The following is a 20,656-nucleotide window of genomic DNA, read 5'->3' on the forward strand; positions in this document are numbered from 1 at the left end:
AACCTGTTTTAGTGAATGTTAGCTTATACATGGATACCTAGTCATTTAATTCTTAAGAAATAGAAATTTCTCTGCACAACCGACAGCTCTGATTGCACACAGGGCTACTTCCAAGCATCTCCAGCTCTGCTACTTGCACTCTGCAAAGACTCCCACTGCCAAAGCCACCCAGGAAGCAAGATGGCAGAGAGGGAAGCTTTCGGGATATGCACATCCAGTGCTTCAAATCCCAAGCACTAAACGCACCAATCTCACTGTATCACAATGAAGCCTCTTTATCATGATTTCCCAGGAAACCAAATTATCTTGAATGCAAAATGTAGAAAAATGTTAAACCAGGACCGCATAGTGGAATTACCGTGGAACCCAGGCATATAGAAACACTGAGGCCAGCAGGTTAGGAACTAAGACTCAGTTAGTGCTAGGCTGACTGGGTCTCAGAGAGCAACCGCAGGGCTGAAAAGCTTGAGGATGCGGTGGCTCTTGGGAACACTGCAGGCAGAAAGGAAGCCCTTAGTGAGTGACTACTCATCTGGTTCTGGATAATTTTCCTTCCAGTGGTGTGGAGCCCTGGAAAAATACAGGCTCTGGCATTAGGAAGGCTGGGGGTTTGAATTGCAACCCTGACACTTCCTGGGACCTCAGGCAAACTGCTTAACATCTTGTTTCTTAAAAATAATAGTTTTCTTACCCATGTTTTCCTCTTAAGCTTGGTTCAGAACTTATATTTCTAACTATAACTTTCTATTTCTGGCAAGAGAAAGTCACTCTGAGGGAAATTTTCCAAAATGACATAGCTATCCCATCAATCAGCAATCACTATACTGACCACTGTTTAAATAGCAAAAGGTTCTTCAGGAAGAATGTTAATGAAGTTGCTTAATAAGTTAACAAATAGATGAATAAAGGAGAGAAGGATATGGTCAGGTGAGAGATGCAAGAGAGAAAGGAGAGAGAAAGAGCATAAGAAGCGTCTGTTGCCTCTTCTCTAGTGAGATTCGTAAATGCAGAGGATCAATTACCATGGCTTTGGAGACCATAAATTGTGGTCACTTCTAATCTGAAACACTCTTGAAAGGCCATTGCATATATGATCCTCTGTCACTGCAGAGGCTGGGGTTACCTGGGGAAATCACACCTTGGCAGGGGCACGTGGGGACAGTAGTGAAATGATAAAGGACTAATGAAGGGCGGGTTCTTAGCCAATCTGCTGGGCCAGCAGAAGGTCTGGCTTTTCAAAACAAGCCTCTCTGGGCTTTAGTGGCTGCCTGATGAGCCACCTCAGGCTGTAAAGCACTTTCACGTTGGAAGACTCTTCTGATGCCAGCTCCCCACGAAATCACTGATGTCATCGCTCACCTCCCGACACAAATGAGTGCTCCTTCATTCTCGACAGCGGGGATCAGAGCCAGAAAAGACTTCAGAGAGTGTCTGACCCGGCCCCTTCATGCTACAGATGAGGAACTGGAGGCTTGAAGAGAGAAGGTGATTTTTCTTTAAAAAAAAAAAAAAAAGAAAGAAAGAAAAGGAAAAAAACTCAGAAGGCTTCTTTTTGTTTTCTGGTTCTGTCATTGAGAGGCTGGATGCAGCTTTGGGCTTGCCACAGCACATAACCGTCACTACTCAGATGGCCATGGGGAGACAACACTGTGTGTGACTTGGGTGTAAATGTCAAAGTTAGGTGGAGCCCAAAGTGCCTCTTGGTTTCCTCATTTATTGCTATTCCTTTGAGGAAAGATATCTTTTGCGAGTCTTCGACATCTTGTTTGTTTTGCATCCCCTAAACTCAAATCAAGAGGAAAATAATAAAGACCTGGATGTTTGGAATTTATAAAGGGCTTTCACAGGCATCGTGGGCTTGTATCTTCATAAGGACACTGGTAGGTAGCACAAGTAGATTTCCACGTTACGGACAGATACAGTTCCAAGGTCGGGGGGATGCTACAGTGAGATGTACCATTTTTAATCCCAGATGAATCTCCTGCTGGTATTTCTCGCTTTCTTACTTTTTATTTTTTTAATTTAGAATGAGAAAAGTACAATTTATTTAGTTATCCGAGGAAATTCATTGAGTCACCACCTAGAAGCAATCTAAGGTCTTTTTTTTTTTTTTCATTTTCTTAAACTTACCTAGAGCTAGCCAGTCCTTGCTTTCTCTGTTATTACAGAGCAGACAGTGACTCCCAAATAAAATACATGCCCCAAGTACATATTGCTTGTCCATCATACATCACACACTTTTGACCAGCATTGACTATCATAAATCCTTTCTTAAATAATATAGAACTGACAACAGTTTTTTTTAAAAAAGGCAACTTGAATGTAAAAGCAATTGCCTTCTGTTTTTGTTCCTGTCACATTCAGAAAGCTTTTCATAGAAAAGTATCTGTAATTAAGTGGTGCTGGCAAAAAAAAAAAAAAAAGAAAGAAAAGAAAAAGTATTGGATTGCAATTGCAATTTACTACACAAGTACATACTGCTGGCTCATATTTATATAGCACCTTTTTTCCTTCCTTGTTTTCTATTACTCCCATTTTATAGATGAGGAAATTGAGCTTCAACGAGTTTAGGTGAAATGGATTTCCTGTGTATCTCTATGAGCACTTTGCACAGGTACTCCATAAATAATTGCTAAATTGAAGAGTATTCACTTCTATGTCTCTTTTTGCACTTAATATTTGAATTAATGGCTGAACCAGGGTTTTTTGTTTGTTCCCCCTCCCCCAGAGGAGTGCACACCATGGAAAATGTGCCTCTGGGAATGCAAATAGCCCACTCGATGTATTAGGCAACCATAAACAAATGGAGATTTGCACAGATGTAATTAAGAATAGAAAATACAAACCTATGTGCAGAACCATGATTTACAGTCAAATTCACCTGCCTTGAAAGCTCATATTAAATTGCTCCTCGTTTGATTACCAAGTTGGTGTTTCAATGCAAAGCATATGCTCGTGGATCTCCAGGTTTACCAGGCTTATGAATTAGCTAATAACTATGAAACGAACCTTTTAAGGGAAGATTGGTTTATGCCTCAGCGATGCAAACATGTGCAAGTGAAAATATATGCATCTCAACTGGCTATTTTTGTAGGGAGGACAAATGTGTAAAAATATGTTTACCAGAAAAAAAATTCTGGTTTTGACTGTTTGCCAAATGTTATACAAATAATTAGTGATGTTGTTAAGTGCTCAGCAGCTCTTCCAAGACTTCTTTTTTGGCATTAAATATGCTTATTTTCCAGCATATGGGCACCTATGATATTTTAAAGTGTTCATAGAACATGGCTTCTAGCCTGACTTATAAAATGGTCTGCTGTTGTTTTTGTCTCTTTCACCATATATCTGAGAACCTGAAAAGAGATAGATGAGAGTTTTTTTTTTTTTGTAAAAACACTGAACTTCACTTTCCCAAATTGTAAATTCAATATTCTAAAGCTTGTTCATTTTGTCCACATTCTCAAGTTCAACTTTCATCCTCTTCTCTAGTATTTTTATATTTAGAATTAAAATTTCTGATACCAAACCAGAAAGCAGGAGTTAAAGGGCTGGAACACCAGAGCTTGGTTTTTATCTCCCACTCGTGCCCATCCCCCAACTTCTTGAAAAGCTGAAAATATCTAGAAGAACATTTCTTCAACTCCACTTTCCAGACTCCATCAATGGATATTACTACTGACAGGAATAAACTGTTGCCCCAATAGTAAACCCTGGGCCTTACCACCACACAAATACAGAACGTTTGTCAATATTGTTTGCTGCCTTGAGCAAAATACAGCAGCTGTGGGAGATCAGTGAAGTCCAGTCCCCTTCCCTAAGCTCGGGCCTCCCCACCATGGTGCCACTGTACCACTAGGATGGCGCTGCCACTAGAGGGGGAGCCTGGCCACAGGAGAGCCAGGAGGAGTAACCTGATAAGTACCGACAGGAATGTCTTGTGTTGGAGCCAAATAGAAGAATTGTGTCTGATATCTTTTATAACCAGAAAAAAAAATTGTTGCAGAGAAAACCTCCTGCTTGAGGTAAAGGGCCAATGCTGAGCAAGAGAGGCAAGTTAAAAATGGGCACAGTTGTAATGCATGTAAGTTTGAGGTGAAGAATATGTCAGAGGAGAAGGAGGCAAAAATAAAGAACCACCAAAACGAGAGGCAGCCTGGATATGTCCAGAGCAGGACACCATGGCAGAGTGAAAGGAGGTTGAGTGGATCAGACTCTTTCTGAAAGGTACAAGGTTTCTCCATTTTGCACATCTAGAATCTGACTTGGCACAAGGAGGTCAACTCCACTACACAAAGTCCACCCCATTGACCAAAGGCCCTAGAAAGAACGGGCTGGGTTTCACACTCTCACTGTGCAGATTCCAAAGTTGTGATTCTAGATGGATGAGCATTTAACAGACTGTCTCTAACACTGCCCATCCTCTAAGAAGATGGGAAAAATAATAAAGAATCCTCAAGGGAAAAAGAAAAGGAAAGAAGCAAATAAGGCTAGAAAACATGCAAGATGAGACATCTACCCTTACAGAATAAATATATCGATTGTATTGATGGAAATCAAGAAGTGTGTGTGATCCAAGAGAAAACTCTTCACAACAGAATCTAAAAAAATATCCATGCAAATAAAGGCCCATTATTTCCCTCTCTGCACGGAATGACTGGCTTTGAGTTTTAACATGGGAGGAAAAGCCAGATGGCGGCAGACAGGCTTATTATAGAAAGTCCACTTGTACTGAAGTTTTCTCAGCACTCTCCACCGTTGCTGAATGAGGTTTTGTTTTGTTTCCTTCTTAAGTGCAGGGCAGGCAAGTACCAGAATTTGTATAAAGTCTGAAACCTTTTCATGAAAATGTTCTATTCAATACCTCCGATACATGATATATGATGCCACCACAGGAAAACTAGTGTTGCTACAGACGTTAATCATAATTATGAAAATTTTTAATTTAAATGTAGGTCTGAACACACAAAATACAGTGCATGGCCATCTGTTAGTTTTCCATCTGGGCTCATTTGCAAAATACATTCTGTTTCACTCCTCCCTCCCCCCTCTATTTATAATCTTCCCTGGAAAACAAATATGCCTAATCTATGGCATGCCAGAGCTGAAGTTAGCTATTTACAAGAAGCTTTTAATAGACATGGTTACACAGTTGAAAGCAGTAACAGAAACTTCTTCAAGTTTTTCTTTTTTTAATTGCTGGTGGGACACCTCCTTCAACTTCGGTTACTAGACTCTTCCTTTTAGAGTCCCCATGTAAAGATAACTACATGGCTTGCCTGAAAAGAATAAATAAATGGATTATTGTTCTACTTCTCTCTTGGTATGATAAGAATAAAGTCTAAAATGGTAGAGCTTTCAATGCAGCATTATTCATAATAGCCGAAGAGTAGAAACAAGATAAATGTGCATCAGCCGAAGAATGAACAAATGTCCATAAATGGATTATTATTTGGCCATTAAATGAAGCACTGATACATGCTACAACATGAATAAACCTTGAAAACATTACACTAAGTGAAAGAAGCCAGACACAAAAGGTCTCATGTTGTATGATCCCATTTATGTAAAATGTCCAAAATAGGCCAATGTATAGAGACAGAAGGTAGATTAGTGGTTGCCTAGGGCTGGAGGAGGCGGCTAGGGAAAATGAGGAGTGACAACTACTGGGTTTCTTTTTGGGGTGATGAAAATGTTCTTAAATTAGACTATAATGATGTTTGCATAATTCCATGATTATACTAAAAATATTGAATTGTCTACTTCAAACAAGTGAACTTTATGAAAGATGTAAATTATATCCCAAGAAGGTGTTAAAAAAAAACTCTAGAGCTGGAAGGAGATGTAGAAATTGCCTAGTCCTTTCACATTTTAAAGATGGTGCTGTGAGGTTCTGGGAGATAAAAATGATTATTAGCTAGTTGGTTAGTATCAAGGTTTCTAAGGCCTCCGGTTCAAGGGTTCTCCCCTAACATGTAATGCTGGATGACACTAACTAATCCACCTAGTGGTATGAACAGAGTGGACGGAAGGAGAGACTCAAATGGAAAGGACCATGTAAGGAAGCTACTACAATAGCTAAAATAAAGGTAAGAAAGGCCTTCAAAGATGGTAGAGGCATAAGGATAGAATAGCTGTATGGGTGCAGTAGACCTTTTGGAGGTAAAATATTTATAATTTTGTGTCTGATTATTATGGGAGGGAACTGACGGAAAGATCATAGGTGAATAAGATGGTCTAGTGATCAGGAAGCCTAGAGAAAGTAGAAAATGGAAAAGAAAGAGGATGAGTTTAACTGTTAATATGAGTTTGAGTTATGTTTAAAACACAAAATGGAGACACCTCACAGGGAGCCAGCATAACATAACTCAAACTTTGTCAGAAAGCTCAGGGCCAAAGATAAAGCAGGAAGTCCTCTGTCGAGTACAGGTAGTGACAGCAGTGACTAGATGCAAGTGCTGCAGACAGTACAGAAGACAGCAGAGGCCAAAAACAGAACGCCAGAACTCCTCCATATAAGGGTAGAAAGAAAAAAGAGAAAAGGTGAAGGAAAGATAAAAGGAAGATTCCAAAATAAAGATAGTTAACCAAGACAGGTCAGTAAAAACAAGGGAAGAGATCTCATTTAAGCCAGCCTTTGGAAAGAAAGGCTGTTGGATGGATTTCGGAATTTATCATTTGAGGCCTCAGCCTTTTGTTGGAGTTTTTAGTTTACTTAGGCAGCAAGTAGAAAATTCAGGAACTTGAATCAAACAAAAGCTCCGACTTCTGGAGATCAGGCAAAATGAGAAAAAAATCTACAAGAATTAAACTGATGAGATGAGAAAAAAATGAATGGCATTAAAATACGGACGAAAGCAGCTGGAAATTTTGAGAACGAGGCTATCATGACAAAAATGTTGTAGGAAGGAAAATACAGTCCCCAGATGATCTGCTATCACAATGGGGGTGAAAACACCCAAGTAGGCTTTTCCTGCATTTCTGCTATATGGAGTGGCAGGGCCAAATATTGTGCTGAGCCTCAGTAGATTAATGCATTTTGCTTGCTTTCAGAATGTTAACCGGATTCTGCACTTCCCAGTCTTGAAAAGTTTAGGCTGACTATAAGTGCAAACAAAAGCCTTCCTAATAGGAAACCATAAAACAAAGAGTCCACAAGGTGGGGGCCTCCTCTAGGGTAATATTATTATTATGAGAAAAACAAGTATTTACCAGGCCCATGGCTAGTTCCTAGGAATTCAGAGAAAAGCAGGAAGAAGTCCCTGCCTGTCCCTAAGGATTACACGGTTAAGTTACGGAGACAGGTAGACCAGCTATTTCCAAATCATGTGATAAATGCTATGACAGAGACATGGGTATAGAGAGGAAGGCATGTCCAGCCCTGCAAGGGGCTGGCAAAGTGGGCTTCATGAAGATATTTACAAAGGAGGTCATGCCTGGACTGAATTATCTTCAGGGATAATAGTTCTTGTGCCGGTAGACTGAGGGTGGAGTGGCCACAGGGACTATTTCTTCCAGTGGGCAGAGCACATGCAAAGGACCTGGGGTACGAGAAGCATGCATGTTTGGAGAACTACTGTACAAGCAGCTGGTTATGCCTAAAGGCTGACTTGATACTGGGAAGAATCAGGAGCTTTTCCTGGAGAATTCTGTAGGGACAGATCATGGAACATCCTTCTGCATCCCACCTGACTTATCCCCCCAAAATAGACCCTGAGACAAGGACTTGGGGCGGGTAGTTTATGAAGCACAAATGAGAAGAAGGAAAGAAGGGAGAGAAGTCAGTAAAGGCCAAGTGAATGAGTGGGTCACTGCTGTGTGCACCTGGGGCTCAATCCCACTGGAATCCCCCTGGGAAGACAAGGAGCAGACTTCACAGCTGGGGCCCTTATGCATCAAGACTCCCATCTTCCTTGGAATGTGGGATGATGCTTCCTCTGGGGGTGTTAACCCTCCTCCCTACACACACACACACACACACACACACACACACACTTTTACATTTTTAAATCAAACTTGCTGCCTGCGTGCTGCTGAGCACCCTCCCTCCACTCAGGCAGAGAAGCAGAGAGAACGGGAGGCTGATGTGGGAAGCTGTCTGTGTGCAAGAAACCATCTCCCACCAGTGGGATTGAGTTCAGGTGGGCCAAGGGCACCCAGGGCAGAGTATCGAAGGTGCCTGTTAAACGACCTGAGGCAGACTACTTGTCTCCCACTTTCGACCATGTCTAGTTCACATCCATCTGACAGCTTTGCTCAGGACATTTGCTCTTCCTCAATCCTAACCCCCCCGCGCCCTCTGCTTCCACCCTCCTCCAACTCTGAAGCTTGCCTCGTTACCCAATCGGAGGACCTCCCTCTCCTGCGAACACACGGGATGTGTGTGCACTACAGCACTTATGATCCAACACCTTTTATCTTTGTACTCTCTGAACATACCATCCCATTTAAATTGTTAGTTCTCCAAGGGCAAGGACTGTGTCTTGTCATCTTGGCCTTACACCCACAGTACCCAGGACATATTAGTATTGATTGATGGCTCAGTCCAAAGGCAACTCTTACTCCATGAGCCTTTGGAAAACAAAGCCCTTCCAATAATTCATCCAATCCAATGCTACCTTGAAAACGCATATTCCCCAAATGGAGCAATAAGCCAAGCCATTTTTTTTTTTTTTTTGGCGGTAGAGAAATGCATTGTATTATAACGTAAACCAAATTAGCTCTATAGAGAGCTTTGACTTTCTGATAACCTTCTGTGGAAAATAAATGAGCTGGTAGGAGTTAGAATGTAGTTGTTATATTCAAAACTGATCTGAAGAATAAGAACAGATGCAAGACATAAAAGAGAGACAGCATACTGGCTTTAAATGTATATAACATGAAACTTTGATGTCTGCTCCCTAACAATTTATTTAAAATTTTGTGACTGTCACACCACTTTGATTTTGGATACCACCATTCCTTATGGGTGGTGTGAAGTGTCGTATATGTTTTTTTAAATCCACATCTGATTATTTATTTTGGTATGTATTTTCTGACAGGTCAGCTGGCATGGAGACCATGGGCCTCGGGAGGTCCGAGTCTCATTTTTATATTTATCCAGAGAACATGCTGTTTCTCACTAAAGTCAGTTGAACTATATGGGCCAGTTTCTCTTGTCAGCTTCTTGGAAGCTTTGAACTGTAAGAAGAAATACACAGCAGGGTAATCTAGCCCTTTGAAATTTAGGACAACTAGGAAAGATACATGGTGGTATTGATTTGTCATAAGCTTTGTTCAGACGACATCCATCTCTAATATGATAAGGATTCTTTTTGGATTAAGATGCCCAGTGGTTATAAAGTGAAAAGCTGTTATCTTTTTGGGGGAGAGGGTGTGAAGATGGCCAAGGTAGTATGAGTATGTAATTTTCAGTTATTTCCTTTGTGGAATTTTTTGGCATTTGATAAAAGACATGTCCTTTCATTAGTGGCCCAAAAGGTAGTGTAAAGGACGTGCCAATTTAGAAGTTAATACATCAGATGTGTTTCCTCGCAAGGAGCTGAAGAAGCTGCTCTCGGGCGCTTTCTCCTGGCACTGTTTACCGTTTATCCAGCTCTCACGATACACTGGGCAAGGCCTTGGCGCCTTACAGCTGGGCGTTCATCACCTCGGTTCTCCCTTGTCAGGATTCTAGGAGCTGTGCGTCCATCAGTCCTGTTTTACAGATGAGGACGTAGGCTCAGAGCTAGCACAGGGTGGCCCTGCGATAAGGATTGAGATCTGTCTGTCTCCACAGGCCAAGTAGGAACCACGAGACTACACTGCCCACCGCCATTTGCAAACCTCCACTGGCCCTGCTGGGCACGTAGCCCGCCAGTGTTTACACACAGACTACACCTCCTTATTGGTGTAAGAGAGGTGAGTCCAGGTACTTCCCAAAGGAATTATTTAAACTATTTTGACTTTTAAACCTAATCTCTTTTCAAAAGGCTGAATTCTAAGGATCTATGGAGTCTGGCTCCACATAAAGTGTTCCTAGAAATTGCTAGAATTGGGAGGTTTTTTTTCTGGTTATTCCCAATCAGGCATATAATCCCAGTTAGGATTGTTGGAGTCACAGTATTCTGGAATTCAAAGTTATTTTTTGGTATCATGTACTGATAATTTTGTGGGCATCATTGATTTTTTTGTTATAAAAAACTTAAACCAGAATTATTTAAATCTTGAAACCTGCCTATGTAGAGTATTAAAAGTTTTGACATAACAGTCCTTTTCTTTAGAAAGCAGTCAGGCCATTTCACTCCCCTATTTAAAGTGCTTTCAGTGTATCTTACTATTTCAATTTCTATATCCTAGATTTCCTGTGAGGTTGAGTATATGATGTTTATTAGTCATTTGAATTTCTCCAGAGTCAGCTAGAACCTCAGTCTAATTGCAGAGTCCCCTAAAAAAGTCTTTGAATGGAATGCAGCCCCCAACCCCACCCTATCCTCCATAATTAAATAGATACCTGGATGGGGATGTGAAAAGAGGATTAGAGGGACAGGAGAGCAGGGTGAGGGAAGTTCTCGGGTCTGATTCTCCACTCCTTCCCAAGGAGCCCAACGTCCTCCTTTTGTTATGGATTGAATTTTGTCTTTCCAAAAGATATTGATGCTCTAACCCCCCAGTACCTGTGAATGTGACCTCATACAAAAATAGGGTCTTTGCAGATGATCAAGTAACATGAGGTTATTAAGTTGGGCCATAATCTAACATGATGATTTCCTGATAAAAAAGGAAATATGGACACAGAGACACAAGAAAAACACCGTGGAAGAGTGGTTTTGCTGCTAACAAGCCAATGAATGCCCAAGACGTCCAGCAAAGCTCCAAAGCCAGGAGAGAGGTGCAGAACAGATTCTCCCTCTGGGTCTAATGAGGAACCAACCCTGGCGACACCTTGATCTTGGACTTCCCAGCCACCAGAACTCTGAAAGAATAAATTTGTTGTTTAGGTCACTCCATTTGTGGTACTTTCTTTGGGCAGCCCTAGGAAGGGACACACCGTTTTTTCTGGGACTAGGCTTTCTCCTCCGCCCTCCTCTCTTTCCTTCACAAGACATGCGTTTTCTTAGAGCCCCCTTCTGTTTATTTTAACCGGGACCCTTTGCCACAGTCAGCCTGCCTGGAGACTCAAGCCCAAAGCACCGAGGTACATCAGACAGGAATGGAGGCCTCTGTCCTGAGGGACATGCTGAGCAGAGAGTGAAGACGCCCACCATCTCTCCTTTTCTGATGAAATACTGGTGTCACAACTACACAAACCAAATATACCAGAAGAACGGCAGTGTCATGCCTTTGCTGTGGTACAGCAATCAATAGTCCCAATTTTCTCTATTATGCCACTTCTTTTACTTACGCCTGCCATTTTAGAGAATGTGATCCTTTTAGGAAGACAGGAGTTAATTTTACAGGAGACACTGTATGTGGAAACTCATTTAATATTTAAATATGGGAAATATGAAAGCATAATGAAGATACCCCCCAAGGGCTATGTGAATGCACTTATCACATCTGTTTGGATTTGGGTGCTCAGACAAGGTGCAGCGGAGGTCTCAGTATCCCTGCGGAAGGGTGAGCCTTGCTTCATGGACCCGTACTCCTGTTGACCTCCCTTTGACTCTTAAAGGTAACTTAGTGAGGTTCATTATTTCAGAAGAAAAGTTTTATTGCAATTTGCTTTAGCATCACTCCACCTCTGAGCTGTAGTTTCTTACTTATCTGTAAAATAATTATAATAATTTTACTCTTTTCTATTAGTTTTTTTTTTTTAAAAACATTTGGAGGTGTCTAAGTGAAAAGATTTTGAGAAGAGTCGTGGCTAACAGGACTGGGAAGGAGTCTTTAGTTTCATGAGAAAAAAAACATGTTTGTCTCAGTCTAATAATTGGTCTCAGAATCTTGGGATTTGTGTGCGTGAGTGAGAGAGAGAAAGAAAAGAGATCTGTCAGACCTGGGAGCAGCTCATTATTGGTATCCAAAGAAGTTGATTCCCCTTTGTTTCCCACAGTGGCATGAACTCTAGTGACAAAAACTGTGTGTGAAATAGCACTGGAAGAGGCTCTCACCCCCAGTGCAAGGGGGAAAGGGGAAATATTCACCAAGCTGCAGAGTGAACTGGACATTCACATCTGTGAGAATACTGGGTGTTTCTTTTTAATGACTTAGGTGCAAAAAAGCTGTTTCCTATATTTTAGGCAGAGGATCTGACATGAGCAAAGCAGTTAAATCCTCCTTCCTATCCTAAGGGAAAGGGTCCACGTTGTCCTAAAGAATAATCTTCTCCCAATGTTGCATGATGTCTTCATTTTTTCTCCTTCTTACAGCCAGTATTTACAGAGGGTGTGCTGTGTGCCTGGCCCAGTGCTAGGCTCTGGGGTGTCAGAGTGAGTGGAGCAGAGCTCCTACCCTCATGGAGATTACATTCTAGCTGGGGAGGTCAACTTGCTATATATTTATGTCACAGGTGATAAGGAAAATATAAAATAAGTTAAAGGGCATAAAGAGAGCCAGAGTCAGGGTGCACTTGCTCTTTTAGATAGGGTGGTCAGGTTAAGCCTCTCCTATAGAATGTGCTAGAACAGAGACAGGTGGCAGTGAGTGAGCAGACCACTGTGCTACATGGACAAACATTCCAGGCAGAGGGAAAGTGAAATAGGGAGGAAGCTGGCTTGGCTTGAGGGACAGCAAGAAGAGTGGGGTAAAACAAGTGACTAACTGGGGGCAGTGTGTGAAGTTCTGGCTCCCATGCTTTGTAGGAGACAAACCCTCAGGTAAAATTTATACTCCGGCTCTCCCCTGAGTGATCAGGCTGAGGGCAAGACATTGGCTGAACTGGTCCCCCTGCTTGGCTTCTTGCACTTCCCTGCCCTGCTCTCTCTCTGCTCCCTTGATGATCTCTCTCTCCTTCCTTAGTAAATCATGTGACCAAGAATTCCCATCTCAGGTTTTCTTTTAACATAGCAGTCACTGGAGAATTCTATGCAAATGAGTTTATAATATGACTTTTTGTTTATGAGGATTATACTGGCTGCTGTGTGGAGAGCCAAGAAGCAAGGGTGGAAATCAGGGAGACCCACCGAGGCTTTTGCAATAGTTCAGAGCAGTAGTGATGAGAAGGTGAGAAGTGATTAGAGTGAAACTGTTTTGAAGATACAGTCAACAGGATTTGATGATGGACTAGAGATGGAGGTAGGAGAGAAAGAATAGAATCAAGGATGATTCCAAAGCTTTTGGCTTAAGAAACTGGGAGGATGGAGTTGCCACACATTGGGATGAGGGCAGGCAGTGGAAGGGCCAGGTTTGGGGAGAGAAAGCGGGAGTTTAAGAGTTTGGTTTTGGACACATTGAGTTTGAGATGCCAACCGGATATCCAAATGGAGATGTCAAGCAGGCAATGGCTAAACCAGTGTGGAGTTCAGAGAGAGGCCTGGGTTAGAGTGTTACATTTGGGAGTATTCAGCAGTCATGACAGGGGAGTGGTTCTAGACAGAGAAGAGGTCTCAGAAGTGAGCCCTAGGACATTCCAAAGTCAGAGGTTGGGGAGGTGAAAAACCGGCAAGAAGCCTGAGAAGGAGTGGCCAGACAGATAGAAGGGGAATCAGTGAGAACGGTGCCCTGGAAGTCAACTGAAGACAGGGCACCTCCTCAGAGGGCATTACCAGGGATAGAGTGCTGAGGAGATCGAGTGTGATGAGGCCCAAGGACTTTACCCTGGATTTGGCAGCAAACAGGCCTTCAGTTGTCTTGACAAGAGTTGCTTGTCTGGGAGGGATGGAGACAAAGTCCCAATAGAAGGGGTTCAAGAGAATATGGGAGATGAGCAAGTAAAGACACTGAATACAGGTAACTCTTCTCAGAAGTTTTGTTATATAGAAGAACAGAAAAATGGGCAGAAGTTGGAGAGGAATGTGGGCTCAAGGGTGAGATTTGGAAAGATGCAGATATTCCAGGATGTTTTATGTTTATGCAAATGAACTCAGAGAGGGTAGAATTCAGATGCAGGGGAGAAGGGGCAAATGCTGGAGCCATGTGCGTGGGTGGGTGAGAGGACATGGGCCCAGTGCACAGTGCAGCCTTCTCACAGGAGGGATGGCAGGCAGGAAAGAGGCACACACAGGTAGACTATGGATGAAGTGTTTAGATCTCTCCCGATTGCTTGTATTTTCTTAGATAGCTGGGACTTATGGTCATGGTGTGGCTCCAGATACCTGACCAGTCATTACATGTGCATTTTCACACTCTTGATGATTTTGGCATTGATTCTTCCAGCCATTAAAACATAATTGATGTCCACAAAGAGCTAGACCTGCACACAAGCTAATGCCCTTCCCCAAATTTTTAAATCCCAGGCCAAAGTTTATGCATAGGGGTTATTAATAAATCATGTAGTTAATTAATCAACTCAAGGTATATGGATTTTAAGAAAGACTAAGTTTTTCCTGAAAGGGCTGATATTTCTATAAGCAACTACTCACTGGCAGAATATAGTTTTTAGTTCTAAATTTCTTGGTCTCTGCCTGCACAAATTAAAGATGGCAACATCAACCTTCCCTTTCTAGGCTGCTGTTTTTTGACACTCTGACCAACCCTTAGTATTGTTTAAACATTTTTCTCTTTTTATTATAAAAATGTCAGCCTACAGATTAATGAAAACTTGTCCTTTTTGTATAATTTATCCTTCGAGGCTGAAGGAAAACCTTCAGGGAGAATATAAAAGCAATCAGGCATCCATTTAGAAAAAAAGCCGTGATTATTTTTTGTATGCAGTTTTATATCATTTCACTGTTTCAATATGTCTATTTCACATAATTTATTACCTGACACTTTTTATTTTCAATCATTTTTGGTTGCTTATAAATAAACATGCGTTGATGTCAAGAGAATTAGCATTCCATTATAAACTTTATACAAGCTGAAAAACTGGCTTCAGTGAAGTTGCCACCTTATTTGGGACATGCATATACATTCTATGGCGCCTGTCTAGAGAATTAAATACTGCACATTTTTTATCTTCACTAAATAGAAGCACATCTTAAATGGAGACAGTGATTTCCAGAGCAAGTTATGCAGGTGAGAATTATGCATTTTAATGTTGTTCTGTTTGGAAGTTAATCTTAAAGTAATTTAAATGGTGGCTGAAATGATGACTGTACCTTCCCAGAAAGAATCCTGATCAATAGTATGACCACATGTGTTTACATGTATTCAATTATAATATTTAAGATACTGTATTAGAATGTTTAAAATAAAGCAATTTTTCTACTAGTCATCAAGGCAAATCAAGTTTGAGCTCTTCTATGTAAATCTAGTAGGAAACCAGGCTTTCCCATTAGCTTTGAGATGCGAAGTTCACTGAATCAGGGCCCAAACTATCAGGGGAGAGAGAGAAGTCATATAATTTTTGGAGTAATTTCTTGCGGTGGTCCCCAACCTTTTTGGCACCAGGGACCTGTTTCATGGAAGACAATTTTTTCGTGGGGGTCACGGAGAGGCGGGGCTCAGACGGTGATGGGAGCAAGGGGAGAGGCTATAAATACACAGCCCCCTGTTCCTAAGTTCCACGGAAGACAATTTTTCCACGGATGGGGTGTGGAGCAGCAGAGCTCTGCGTCCCGGTCCCTAACAGGCCACGGACCGGTACTGGTCCCTGGCCCAGGGGTTGGGGGCCACAGAAGTATACTATTTAAATATAAACTGCAAAAATACTAGAAGGAAACTACAAATGAAATACATTTAAAAGCGAAATAAGTCTGTATAAGTGATTAGTTCAGTTTTCTCTTTGCTTTACCATGCTTTAGGTTACACAACTATTAGATAATTAAATTTGTAGTGAATACAATGATAAAAGTTACCAGCATCTAGTACTAAGTGAATACCTAAGTAGAATTCAAATATTCAAATATTCTTTATTTTCCAAAGTGTGTGATTTTAGCTACACCACAGGTAAATTCTCAATATCATTTTTGGACAAGGCTAAGGCTTATCTGTCTGCCTGAGGCCACAGGATCAGTGGTGCTGGATGAACTGACCCCTCTCTCTCCATGAGTGAACTTGAATTGCTGGCTTCACTACCCAGTGGTCACCAAGAGTGTTAGCCTTCCTTTGCCTAAGACTTTTTAAGGATCTCACATCTGAAACAGTTGCCTCAAAAGGGGATACCAATTCTCCTTAAGATTTATGCCACCACTTTTTTTTTTTTTTTTTTGCTTCCAAATTCATAACCCGAGACAAATCCATACAGATTCCAGAGAGATGGTTATAAAGGCCGATTCCGGAAGACAGCATATCCACTGAAAGAAGATTTTTGCCTGTTTATATTGGCAGGACCTGAGAAATAATGTATAGGGAAATAGACTTTAAGAGTGTGAGACAAGGGAAAAAGAAATGAAAAATGTATCAATGTTGGTACACTTAGTAGAGATTCTGCATTCAATGTGTTATTTCAATAAGCTAATATTTAATAGCTTACCTGATTATTTAAATGAAACAAAACTGAACACTAGCCTACTTTTTGTGAGATTTGAATTGTTAGAACTTCCTTGGTAGGATGCAGAGGAAGGAATCTAAAGGCTTATGACAAGTCAGCTTTATCATTCTTATCTTCATATCAATTCCTGCACACAGCCCAGCCCACTCCACTCCCTGGAGAGCTAGGAGGGCACACTTTTCACTAAGGCCTTGAGAAATGCAACGATAAGGGCAGCGCACCACCAACCTTGAAAGGATTTGTAGTGACTTTCTTCTGCAAGCCAGGAATTGTGGTGAGAGATGCAACCACTGAAAAAGGCTCCTTGATTTTGCTGGAGGATGAGGACAACCAGAGCGAGAGTTGACCAAGTAGCAGGGCTTAATTTCTGATAATCTGTTACAACGATGTTGAGCTTATCAGGTCTAGAACCAAATTCAGAATGGTCTGATTTAGCCCACAGACATCTTTAGCAGTGGTCATGATGTCTCTATGACTGAAGTAGATGAACAGCCTTATCAGGATGTATTTAAGCCATGTAAGTAGGAGAAAAAAATAACCCTCTAGTCCTGGTGAATGGAGATCTGACTTCAGACCCCAAAGGAAAATGTCACGATTCCTCATTCAATTCCCAAACCAGACGCAGGACAGAGCTTCTTGAGTGAAGTTATTAAGCATGGGCTCCTTGAAGAAAGACCCTACAAGGCTGCCACAAGCATTTCCCCACAAGGGCCATTTATCAGGGTGACTGTGTACCAGATAAACAGAAATACCCAGACTTTTCAGAAGTTACAGTATACTGCCTATAAACTAATACAAACACTGGTCTTTGTGTACCTGATATATCAGGGACTTACGGAAGTCCATTGATGAATAAAATTTAAACCCGAGTCCATTTCGAGTAAGACCAGTGGGCCTACAACTTTATTCTGCAGATATTTCCCCCCAGTTCTTAAATGCACAGAAGGAAGGGGAAGAGATACTTAGCAACTGGCACAATACACATATTGTGTACACATACTCTGATTACTCCCTCAGCCACACAATGAGGGCTATTAGAGTAGGAAGGGCCAAGTGGAACCACCTGGAAGGCATTTTCTATCAAAATAATAAAAATATTAATGCTTTCCTGGAGGAAATGCAGAGATTAGTTCCACCAAAGATTTGCAGGGTGATGATTTCTATTACATTCTCTTTTGTCTCCTTATTTAACTTGTGTGGAAGATGGAATGCTCTTGGAGGATGAAAGTGTATTATCACAAACTTAATCAGGCAGTGATTCCAATTGCATTTACTGTTCCAAGTATGGTCTCTTTATGGAGGCCCATCTAACATAAACCTTGCAAACTGATATGCAGATATTGATTTGGCATCTGCTTTCTTCTCTATAAGCTATCAACAGGATCACCAGAAGCAAGTCGCTTTCACTTGGAAAAGACAGCATTATACAATTACTAACTTTCCTCTGGGGTGTGTCAACTTTCTGGCCCTCTCACAGACACTGGTCTCCTTCTACTTGAAGTGTGATCTGCAGGATCAGCTGTATTACCATCACCTGGGAGAAAATGCAGACACTCAGGTCCCATTCCAGACCTACTGAATCAAAATCTGCATTAAATGGACAGCAAGGCTGATTGGACCTGGAAATAGCAAATACTCAAAGTGAATTTGTGAATTATATGAATGTTAGAGGGTGGGAATTAAATCCTATGAAAATTCAGGGGTCTGCTACTTCAGTGAGATTTCTAGGAGGTCCAGTGATCTGAAGAATGTTTCAAGAGGAAGATAAGCCTGTGTACCTCGTACATCCTACTACTAAGATAGATTCACAATGATTGGTGAAGATCTTTGCATTCTGAAGGCCAGATAGGCAGCATATGAATGTGCTGTTCTACTCATTTACTGTGTATTTAACCCAATTGCCAGTTGTGACTAGAGCCCAGAACAAGAGGAGGTTTTGCAACAGGTCCAGGCTGCAGTGCAAGCCGATTTCGCACTTTGGCCATATGACCCCACGGATCTAACTGTAATATAATTATCTGTACATTGTATGGTCTTGACATGGTACCTTTGGCAATCCTCATAAGGGAATTACAGAATGTAACTCTAGAATTTGAATAGAAAGGCATGCTTTGTTTTATAAAAAAAAATTCCCATTTTGGAAGCACAATGCCCAATTTGCTGCTGGGCTCTAGTGGAGACTGTACAACTGGCCATACCACACCAAGTGACCCCATCACTTGGATTCCTTCTCATGAGCATGGTATTATGTGCTGTACCAAGATATAAATTTGAGCATGTGCGACAAAAACTTCATCATCAAATGGAAGTGAGATATGAGATGGAACTTCACCAGGTCCTGAAGGCACCAGTAAGTTCACATGTAGGTGGCCGACTCTCAGTGTACCAACTATCAACGTTTAGTCCCCTCTCCCATAACCCACATGGAGAAATTCATGTCACAGCTTGTAAGCAAGAGAGAATTTAGGTCTCTTTTATACATATGATGGATACAACATGAAGTGCTATCACAACTCCAAATTGGACCACTTCATTTTGATGGGGATACTCTGAAATGACCCTAAAAGATAGGGGGGGAAAGGAAATACTCCCAGCAGAACTTTTAGTGGTGCACATGGTTATTATTTTACCTGGAAGGATAAATATGCAGAGATATACATTTATGTCAACTTATGGGTGATGGCTAATGATTTGGCCAGATGGTCAAAAGTAGACTTGATGAGAAATGACAAGGAAAACTGAGAAAGAAGTACATAGACAGAACTATCTAAGAATGGGCACAAGGCATGAGAATAGTTGTATCCCTGTGAATGCTCACAAAAAGATTTCCTTAAAAAGGAGTCTCTTGTTAATCAGTTGGACAAGATAGATAGTTCGGCGGATCTCAATCTGTTTCTCTAGCCTGGGTTTATGAACAAAGTGGCCTTGGCAGGAAGCATGAAAGTTAAAGTTAGTGTATGGGCTGAATAACATGGATAACAGTCACTGTTGAGTGCCCAACATGCCAACAGCAGAGACAACATGAGTGCTCAATATAGTGACATTCCCAGGGAAGACTGGCCAACTCCTTGTAGCAAGTAATTGCATTGGAACATGCTATCATGAAGAAGTCTGCAATTTTTACTTACTAAAATAGACACTCTACATATCCTTTGCTTATCTTCCTTGCAATGATTCTATCAGCAACTTTACCTGTTGAATTACTGAGTATCTTTTGTGCCATCAAGGTATTAGACTCAATGTTGATTATAATGAAGAAACTCACTTTATAGCAAAAGAAGAGATACATGACCACAATATTCAGTGGTCTTATCTATCCTATAATCCCAAAGTAACTGTCCTAATAGAATAGTGGAACAGCCTACTGAAGACCCAGTTATGGTGCTGGCAGTTGTGAATCTGGGAAAATGTAATATGACTCCTTATGTTTTCTAAGCCAGCAACCAATAATGGCAAAATTTTTCCTATAGCAAGTATATAAAATTCCGCCAACAAAGGAGTAAAAGTGGCTTTTTTTCCTCTATCATCCCTCCAATAACCTACACCCAAACCTTTTGCTTCCTGTTCTTACAACTTTGGTCTCTTTGGCTTAAAGACATTAATAATTCCAAAGGGAGAAGTGCTCCCACTGGGGGAACAACGATTGCAATTAACTGGAAGTTGAGGCTACTCCCTGGGCACTTCGGGCTGCTTATGCCGCAAGCTGTAATACCATAATACCTAATGCTTCAGGAAAAGAAGCATACAGGATCAGTTGGAGATATTAATATTGCTTGATTATCAAGGAGAAACAGGGGCAGTTGCATCATATCATACAGTAGGGCAGAAACTCTTAGAATGTACTTGTACAGAGTAAAAGTTATTGTGAGACTATAGCAATACTGGGGGGGGGGCACTAATGACTCTAGAAGTGAAGGTTTGTGCTATCGTTTGAATGTTTGTATCCCTCCAAAATTCATGTTGAAACATAATTTACAACACAATAGTATTAAGAGGTAAGGCCTTTGGGAGGTAATTAAGGTCATGAGGACAGAGCCCTCAGGAATAGGAGTAGTACCCTTATAAAAGGGACTTGAGGAAACCCATTTGGCCCTTTTTTCCCTTCCAGCCTTCCACAGCAACAAGGTACCCTTTTGGAAGCAGAAA

Source organism: Lemur catta, chromosome 10 (assembly GCF_020740605.2).
Source record: "Lemur catta isolate mLemCat1 chromosome 10, mLemCat1.pri, whole genome shotgun sequence".
Lineage (NCBI taxonomy): Eukaryota > Metazoa > Chordata > Mammalia > Primates > Lemuridae > Lemur > Lemur catta.